Source organism: Anguilla anguilla, chromosome 13 (assembly GCF_013347855.1).
Source record: "Anguilla anguilla isolate fAngAng1 chromosome 13, fAngAng1.pri, whole genome shotgun sequence".
In the NCBI taxonomy this organism is placed as follows: domain Eukaryota; kingdom Metazoa; phylum Chordata; class Actinopteri; order Anguilliformes; family Anguillidae; genus Anguilla; species Anguilla anguilla.
Genome location: NC_049213.1, coordinates 26,977,426 through 26,986,693, shown reverse-complemented (window position 1 = coordinate 26,986,693; position 9,268 = coordinate 26,977,426). Strand labels below are relative to the sequence as shown.

General features: G+C 41.0%; 1 long non-coding RNA gene across 1 annotated transcript; it reads right to left on the bottom strand.

Annotated features, from left to right (window-relative positions):
* Positions 1-7,048: 7,048 nt before the first annotated feature.
* On the bottom strand, positions 7,049-8,185 carry LOC118211997. Its single transcript, XR_004762136.1, has 2 exons — positions 8,075-8,185; positions 7,049-7,984 (listed from the first exon to the last, which is right to left on the bottom strand). It is a non-coding gene; the product is annotated as an uncharacterized LOC118211997 (long non-coding RNA).
* Positions 8,186-9,268: the final 1,083 nt, after the last annotated feature.

The following is a 9,268-nucleotide window of genomic DNA, read 5'->3' as shown; positions in this document are numbered from 1 at the left end:
ATCATTCTGAATTTGAGAGCACACATTGATCCATTTTTAGGAGTTGACAAAAAAACAAAAAAAAAACATTTGCCGATAATAAGGTTCTGTATGGAAAAGCCATGAGCCCATCAATCACTTTCTGCTGCATACATATATACAATCAAGGTTTGTTTTTTTGTTTTTTATTGCTACCAGGTTCCTATTGAAGAAAAAAAAACTTACTGTTCTATCAATTCTATCAATCCAATATAACAATTTCTACAATTAATTTTGATGGCTGGGAGAAATGTGTGACCTTGTGAAAAAAAAAAGTCATTTGTACCTCAGCAATCATATCAGCTCCCCCACCCACCACGAATCCTTGGCAAACAATCCACCTTGCAAGTTGAATTCTCAAAGGGCTCAGTGCTCAGTTCTGGACAAACAACCATGACGTTGTCCCCAGCTGTTAGCGCTCTGAGCGTGTCGGGTTTGGCCCTGGGGTCCCTGCCGACTTGAGGAACCTCATTAAAACACTCATTGTGCCAAGCATCTGAACCCAGCAGAGGTGAGAGGAGAAACATCCAAGCGCACAGGCTTAGACGTAGGCACCGCTCGCATATGTGACAGGCAGGCAGTTTAGAATTACAATACCAATCAATAGTATGTTCTTGTCAATAATGCATCTCGTGCTGAAATTATACTGGTATTGGTCATTTTGTCACGTGTGGGCGGCCTAATCCAATAAGCAATGTACAAGGACAGAGGGGACAGACTTGCCCGTCTGGTCCATGCACCCTTAGTAATGAGGATAGACCAGAATCAAACCATTTCTTTTAGCTAAATTGTATCCTGTACAATAGCTAGTGTAGGAACAAATGCAACTCCCGTTCAACTCTACAATAACACAATTTATCAGAGCTCTCTGACGTTAAGCTAAAAAGTGTTCTTTACTATTGCTCACCTTCCTCAAGTACTGTCCTGTAAGTGATGGCAGTGCTCACTTCCTGACAAACTCAGAGCAGATATTGATCACATTAACATTTATTCACACCCCTATCAATGACTCACGATGAAAAGACCTGTAGTTAAATTGAGGACAAATGAGCCTCAGCTGTCTCTGTTCGTGTGATTTCATTCAGTTGCCACCCCCCTCAAATTCAAATTCAAAAATTCTTTATTGGCATGACAAGATACATCTGTTGCCAAAGCACAGAAAGGAACATATACAACTAAACGGACAAACATAAATCCAGACATACAGTGTATAGACAAATATAGGCCTCTGCTTATAGCAAGCTGTTACATAATTTTCCACTAGTCCAACAGTTTTTCTGTGTTTCTGAGCTTTTGGTGGTCATTTAAAGTTTTAAATGCAGGGCATATTTTTACGAATTTTGCGTAGAAATTCTCCCTTATGTTCTGGTCATTTTTAAATGTTGTAAGGAAGTGTATCTCTGTCTCCACCACTCTCACTCTCTCCCTCTCTCTCTCTCTCCCTCTCTCTCTCTCTCTCTCTGTTGGTGATGTGTTCATATGACATATTGAGGTAATAAAAAGCCACTCCACAGGGACAGCCATTCTGGACTAATTAAACACTTCCACGGCGACCTTATTGCAGAAAGCAGTTGCCATGGAGTTGTAATACATCTTCTAGGCTTCATGTCAAACTAGATTTCACTTCTCAAATTAAAATAAGAAAAAAAGTTGCAAGGTCATTACCAGAGAAGGCTGAATTACATGAAATAATCTCCACTGTAAAAAAATGAGCTCTATTGACTGTGAGCAGAGTGACACTCAACCCAAGGGTTTGTGTCGGGTGGGGGGTGGGTGGTGGGGGGTGGTTGGGTGTGGGAGGTGGTGCTGGTATTCCAGATTACTGATTACTAAGAGGGACTGAGCATTTAATACTCTTTTTTTAAATGAGAAAACACTCCAGAAATGGTGTTATAAGTACCTTGATCACTTCTTCTTCCTATTATTATTATTATTATTATTATTATTATTATTATTATTATTATTATTATTATTATTATTATTATTAGTATTATTGCAAAAAATGCTGATGAACCTATTTCACATTACAGAATATTCTACCAATGGATAATAATAGACTGCATTCACCACCAACCACCACCAATGTGTAGCATCCACTTGAGTGATACATGGCAGCCATTTTGTGCCAGAACACTTACCACAAAAAAATGGACTGCTAAAATCCATATCAGGATGGAATTCAGATGCAGTTGTGGGACTTTGACCATTATCTTACCAAACACACCAGAGTATCAGGACTGTACAGACAGACTCAAACTTAATTCCCTAATTTCCCACAAGACCCATCTTTATCTAACATTTAAACTGTCCTTTATATTCTTGGTAATTATTTCTGTTTTATTCTTGACACTTTTATTGTATGACCTGGTTACTGTTATTTGCATTGCTCATTCAGTTTTCTTGTCTGAATCGTTTTATCCATCTTTATTTTTTATCATCACATGGAGAGTTTTACCCGGAGAGTTCATTATTATTGTCGTTGTTGTTGTTGTTGTTGTTGTTGTTGTCATTGCTGTTGTTAGTCCGTGTGTTTCCAGTCTGAGTTCACCCCATTAGTAGGACAAACGGCTGCGCCAGTCCTGTAACACCAGTAGCCCACGGACCAGAGCTGTGAATGGGCACTGCCTTCAATCTCACAGAGAGATGAGAGCTAGTTCTGCAGCGAGCGTACATGCTGGACATCTGCCTGGCTCATTCAGCGTGGGTCACCATGACAGAGAGAGATGGGTCAGAACCTGTCGACTGGGGGTCAACACTCATCCATCACGTCTCCATATGCTGTCCATTAATAGCAGACATTTACACACGCTCCTGGCAAAGAGCACCGAGCACGCGACCCACACCACATCTGTTTGTGAAGCCTTAATTGCAGTGCAGAGAGACAGGCACTTCAGCATGCCAGGGAACTGGCTTTGAAGTATGCCTAGAACTTCCAGTGTTTAAAATCAATCTATTACAGTAAGACACACAACTTTCCTCAAAAGGAGAGAGTGAGAGAGTGAGAGCGAGAGAGACAGCTGTGTATGAGAAGCATTCTGTGCCAGAGTAAATTGCAACTTTTCTCAGAGAGAGGGAGACGGAACAGAGAGCCAGGTAGATGAAGAGGAGATTTGGAGAAGAGAGGGGGAGAGAGAGAGGGAGGGAAAGAGAGAGAGAGAGAGAAAGACAGAGAGAGAGAAAGTGAAAAAAGAGAGAGAGACGGGCAGAGAGCATCAGCCTCAGGCAGAATTGTATTATGGATCGCACCTCTTTCATTTTCAGTGCAGCCAGGCCAGGAATGGCCCATATTCCAGCTCACCGTGGCGGCGGCGTGACGGGGACAGAATTACCATGTCACTGCCCCCTGCCCCAGCGCACCACCGCCTTCAAGTGCACATAATAAATACACTCCATCAACAACGGCAACGCTGCGAGGGAGGCCAATCGCCAGCAGCTCCGAATGAGCGGGAATTAATTATAGATGTATGTTAAATTACTTTCATTACCTCCCCTGGTCCTGGGATGGGACACAGAGAAAGGGATGAATGATGAAACAGTATTTCAATAGATCCCCCTAGCAGTGCTCTCTCTCCCCTTCCCTCCCCTTCTTCCTCTCTTACTCTCTCGCCACAGGTTTGACTGCTGAATGAGGCACTTTATATTTCATGCTGTAGAGGTTTGCTCAGAGAAGGCAAAGTCAAACGCTAGCGTGGGTAGCCCATGCATTAAGGAAAGGTTGCAGGACTAGATGGATAGTATGTTTGCAAACCGGGAATGTGTGCGAGCTGGAGTGACCCAGTATTCATCATTGTGGCTGCCTGGAAAAGTTCTGTCCCAACCCAGGGCACGTGAATAATAAGAGAAGGGACTGAACCGGGGCTAGAGGAATGATGCTGATCTACACATATCTCCTGATTTCTGTAAGTCAAACCCCATAACCCCCACCACACACACACACACACACACACACTTTCATTTCAGAAGAGTCAAAGGAATATCAGAATATTTAAAACCCAAAAATATTTATAGAACAAAACCATGATGTCAGATCTCTAAATATAGCCTTGTGTAAATTGTAAAAAAAAGACTGTCCAACTTTTATAGTTAAATCCACTTAAAAAAAATGTAATACTCACATTTATTTCAAAATTACAGGGCCCCAATTGAAGCACATTAATACTTTTACGTAATTATAAGTAAATTACCTACTAGTTGAATGTAGAGTATTACATAAATAGATAACTACAATTTCTGCAGTAATGCTACTCGTTTCACCAAGAAAGAGAATTTATAAGGACAGGTTTATCATATCCAAGGTTCACAAATAGGACCCTAGTCTTTCAAAAGTCATTCTCCTGATCAAGAGATCTGTTTATATGCTTGCTCAGTCTAAAAACAGGATGACAGTATCAGCTCAAATAATTACAAAACAAACCCAAGTAGTCTTGTAAATATCACTATCTAAGCCTGCAGGATTATTGACCATACAACATTCATTACATTAGTATTGGATTAGGTCAAATGACAGCTAACTGGTCTGAAAATTTATCTTACATACACAGTCTCTTCTATAGTTGCTGGTAGAATTCAATCCAATTCTCCTGATGCAAGTCTTAATAGACAGAAGCCTTAGTCTTTGGTTCCATTTTATGTCCAGTCTACATCAATAAAAGAACGTCTATAGTTCAGAGTACAAAGCTACAAATTCCATTTGTGTGTTGATTGCACCTCACTGTGCAGTGCTTCTTCCATTGTAACAGGCTTTCAAAATCCCTACAAAAGACCCAGAAATCCCCTTTGCCCCAAACTCATTTTTATAACCCAATAAATGAATAAAATATAAAACAGATTTTTTTTTAAGTTGACATTTCAGAGACATGATGCCGCTCCTTTGAGTGAAACAGAATGCTGACTATGTTAACTGATCATTTACATAGAGATCTTCCAATTTTAATCTAATCAAAAACAATGACCAGTAAGATTTAATACAAGCTCCATCACTTCTATTACAAGGTAAGGCAGGAGTACTGATCAAGCTATTTTGGAAAAAGGCAATTTTACATGTTAGCAAATGGAAAATGTATTCCTGGAAATCAGACGCAATGCTTTAGCACATGGTAAATTCTAGTCTTTGCGAGAATTTGAAATCATAGTTCTGAACTTTGTACCCAGTAAGTACCATACAGATCTATTACGTATTAACTATCTAAAAACCTAATAATTGTGGCAATGTAGCTTATTGCTCAGTGGCACTTTATTGTCCTTATTTAAAATGGAATATATATATAGACACACACATGAGGATGTCTTTTATTACTGCAGTGAGAGCAATATACTAAGAGAATCATGGTCTATCAAATGAGATGCATGAGGATGCATGTGCAGTTCACATCAACTTACGCCTTGATATGAACATAATTAATTATTGAACATAATGTTTAAGTCTAACGTAAATTAGGTCACTTACATTACTGGCATTAGTAACATAAAAACTTGCCAACACCCTGGGTGGCCATTTCAGGACAAGCCACTCTCTCACGCAAACAAACGTGAAGTAAATGTTCCTCACAAGAGTTCCCAGAGTTTCCCAATGTCCTTTCCGCAGAATGGCTGGCTAAAACAACAACTGTGCAAACATGGACCTGTATCTAATCACAAGTGCTCTGAACCAGCGCCTTCAATTTCTCCTCCATCTTACAGCCTTGATATAAGCAGTAATCTTTGACCATCCTTGAATCTGAAGAGCTGACATCACTGTTCCTGTGGCCTTTTTATGCGAGGGCCCTCACTCAATTTACCAGGTGACCCTTGTTTTCCTCTACACTCGGGGCGACCAATCTGCCAGGTCACACAGGTCTCGGAAATCCCCAGTCAGTGATTTCAGAGCCCGGAGAATGGACTTTGGAAAAGGTTAACCCTTGCTCATGTTGACACGTACCCATTCCGGTCTCACTGGTAAAACATGCCTGTCATGGACTCATCTTATAGTTTTTGCAAGCCTTTCCATTTTTAATGCCCACCATCTTATGGCTTGCTCTGCTGTCCGTCAAAAAATAACCTTGACTGGTGACTTAAACTTTTTTATTATTTATTTGGCCTGCCACTTAGAATGCACACCTTCCAGCAAGCTTAGCTTATTTGGTAACTCAACGCAAGGCTGTAAACCAGGTGAGCAGCTGAATACAGCAGTATCCTGCGCTACCCCTTTTTGGAGTGGAGCTAGGCGCTGTGCGCTCGCCCGAGAGCGCAGTTTAAAAACGGGACAGGGAAGGTCGCGGACCGCGCGCGGTTAAAGCAAAGCCGCCAGGTGCCGAGCGTTCGGCCCGAGATGAAGTTTTAAAGGTCGGGAGGGAAGGGCGGGAGCGCGGGCGGCAGGAGGGAAAGCCGCCGGGCGCCGAGCGCTCACCTGAGAGGAGGTTCAGAATCAGGGAAGGGAGGGGCGGGAGAGCGCGCAGCGGAAAGAAACGCCGCTGCGGAGGGAAAAGGAGCAGACTCAGCGGCAGCTCCGTGTCCCTGGAGTGCCCCCCCCCACCTCCTCCTCCCCTCCCCCGTGTCCCGGGGCTTGTCCCGGGACCTCCAGCAGAGATTTTAATTTATTGGTTTGACAATTTGCTGAGCGTTGGAGGCAAAATGCAGTTGCAGGCGTTTGCCCAGAACTTGCTGGAGTTTGACAGTCATGCTTTGTTAGGTGACCACTGCCTTGGCAACGGCATTTTTAGCTTACTGTGAAAACAAAATCAGCTGGGACTGTCAAAATAAAGGCTGCGAAGCAAAAACATGAGTTGACACCATAGCAGTCCAGACAAAGTGGATAAATTGCGTATTTTGTAAAGTCAACATTCGTATATACAAAATTTGGTAGCAATACAAATGCATACATTTGTAAATGCTATTAACATGAATCGTTACAGGAATGTTTTTGAGCCACTGCTTACGAGGTAGATGCAAATAAAGTGACAAAATATCAGAAATATTTTCATTTTACTTATGAATATTTATATTAAATAATCTCCTTAAGTGTAGTAATAAAGAAATAATACAGCCAGGCGGATGAGGAAATGTTATTTGTTGTTTATTACACAGCAAACTGTTCTGCTGCAGTTTTAAATCGAAGCGAATGATTAGACACGAAAAGACAACACTCGAATAAATCTGAATATTATTTTCATTAGCAGCAAATGGTAATGAGGTAATGCGGTATGTCTCTCATCCTTCACAGTATACATTTACAGACTTCTACCTTAATATAAATTGTATTAGTTTACTGATTTAAAAAGTAAAAACATACTGTATAAAAATCTGATTCATGCCAGCTATAGATTGCTACTGAGAATTAACTATGATTCGCTGTACTGTTGTTTGTAAAATACCATGAAGACGACATGTTCTCCATTAAACAAAGCTCATATCAGAGCCAAACAAAAGAAAAAAAAAATTTATATTCTTCCATATGTAGTCTGTTTCTTCTCATCCTGATGTAGAGTCAAACTGATCCATAAATTCAAGTAAAAATAAATACTGTGCAACATACAGAGGAAAAAATTTGAGGGGGAGAGAGAGAGATGGAGAATGAGACAGAGAGAGCAAGCTCAGTTAAATTGGGTTATTGTAGAGTGGTACAGTAATTACATTTGTTCCTGCAGAGGTCACACAGAGCCGTTTGTGGGAGACAGAGGTGAACTCTCGCTGGGTAATCTGTGTTGTCACGCTGGGCCTCTGGGGTGAAGCCTCTCTGGTCAGGCGTGGCTGGCCTGCAGTTACTCCTCCTGCTGGGCGGGGTCCTCTTTTTCTTTAGCCTCTTCTTCTCTCATGCTTGCCTTCTCGGCTGATGACAGTTCCACGTCCATCTCCTGCTGCTTCTTCTCCTGCTCCAGCAGCCTGTAGTTGTAGAAGTTCATAATGAAGAGGAACAGCCCAGCAGCCAGCATTACAGCCCCACATGTGTAGTACATGTACTTGTAGTCATTGAAGAGGTCCACCAGCGCCCCTACATAAGAGGAAGACAACAGAGCAGCGGTCAGAACAGAGTCCGTCAGAGACACAGAAACAGGAAATTTACTCTTTACATCCACATTACCTGAAATTTATTCCACCTTAGTCACATTTTTCTCTTAAAATTCACTCTGGATCAAAGCTTTGCTTAGTTATGATAGACCAAGAAACAAAATGTAAAGGTCACCTACGGCTGTCTTATGAAAATGGATAAAGCCGACCTCAGTGGAACTCACTACCCTTTGATCTTCCAGCTCTCAGATCAGGAACTTGCAACACAGCTGAACAGATCAATACGTGAAGTCAGGGGGTGGAAATCTAGGTTCACAGACATTTTGGCAAAACTGGATGAGGTTTAGTGAGGTTAAATCTTAGGTTTTACCCGGTTATAGCCTGACTATGTCCTAGCTGGCTTGAAAACTTTTCACCCAAACGTAGCTAGACGTCTAGACGGAATATAAACAACTTTTTACTGAGTTTCACCTCAGAAACGTTCACTGGATCCTCTTGGAAGAACGACTTTCACTTTCACTATACAGATTTATTTTTTACAGATTTGAACTTGTCACCAGAGTGCCTTTTTCACATTCTTTCACTGTAGATGAACAGCTTCTCCATATTGAAATCGAAGTTGGAAACATGCATGTACAAGAAAAATTTCACAAATATGTCGAACCTATCTGGGTCACTATGCAAAGATCTGCAAATTAGAGGAGAGCAGTGTGGTAAACTGTTCTCTGTGTAAAGCACTTTGTAACTTTGTTTTTGAAAAGTGCTGTACAAATAAAGTTTATTATTATTATTATTATTATTGCCAGTCTTAACGACTACTTGTATTTTTATTTATTTTTATTTTTCCATAGATTGCGTTGTTGCCGTTCTCGTTGTTAGTGTTAATCAGTTTAACCACCAGGGTCCAAGTTGAACTATGCGGTTGTTCCCTGTACTTGGACCGGTACTTCTCTCTAGGGGTTTCGTCATACTTGTTCCTGGTTATGGTTATACACTTTGTTGTACGTCGCTCTGGATAAGAGCGTCTGCCAAATGCCTGTAATGTAATGTAATGTAATGTAATGTAATGTAATGTAATTATTATTATTATTAGCTCACAGAAAACGGATTAGTTAGTGTTATTATCGTGACAGTGTTGAACATGGCCCTTTTAGGACGCCATTCCGAGGTAGGAATTTCATTCCACTCATTATCAAGAGGCCATTCTAAAACAAAAAAGGGTGGAAACTGTATATTAAAAAAATCATGTGGATATTCTTGACAGCAT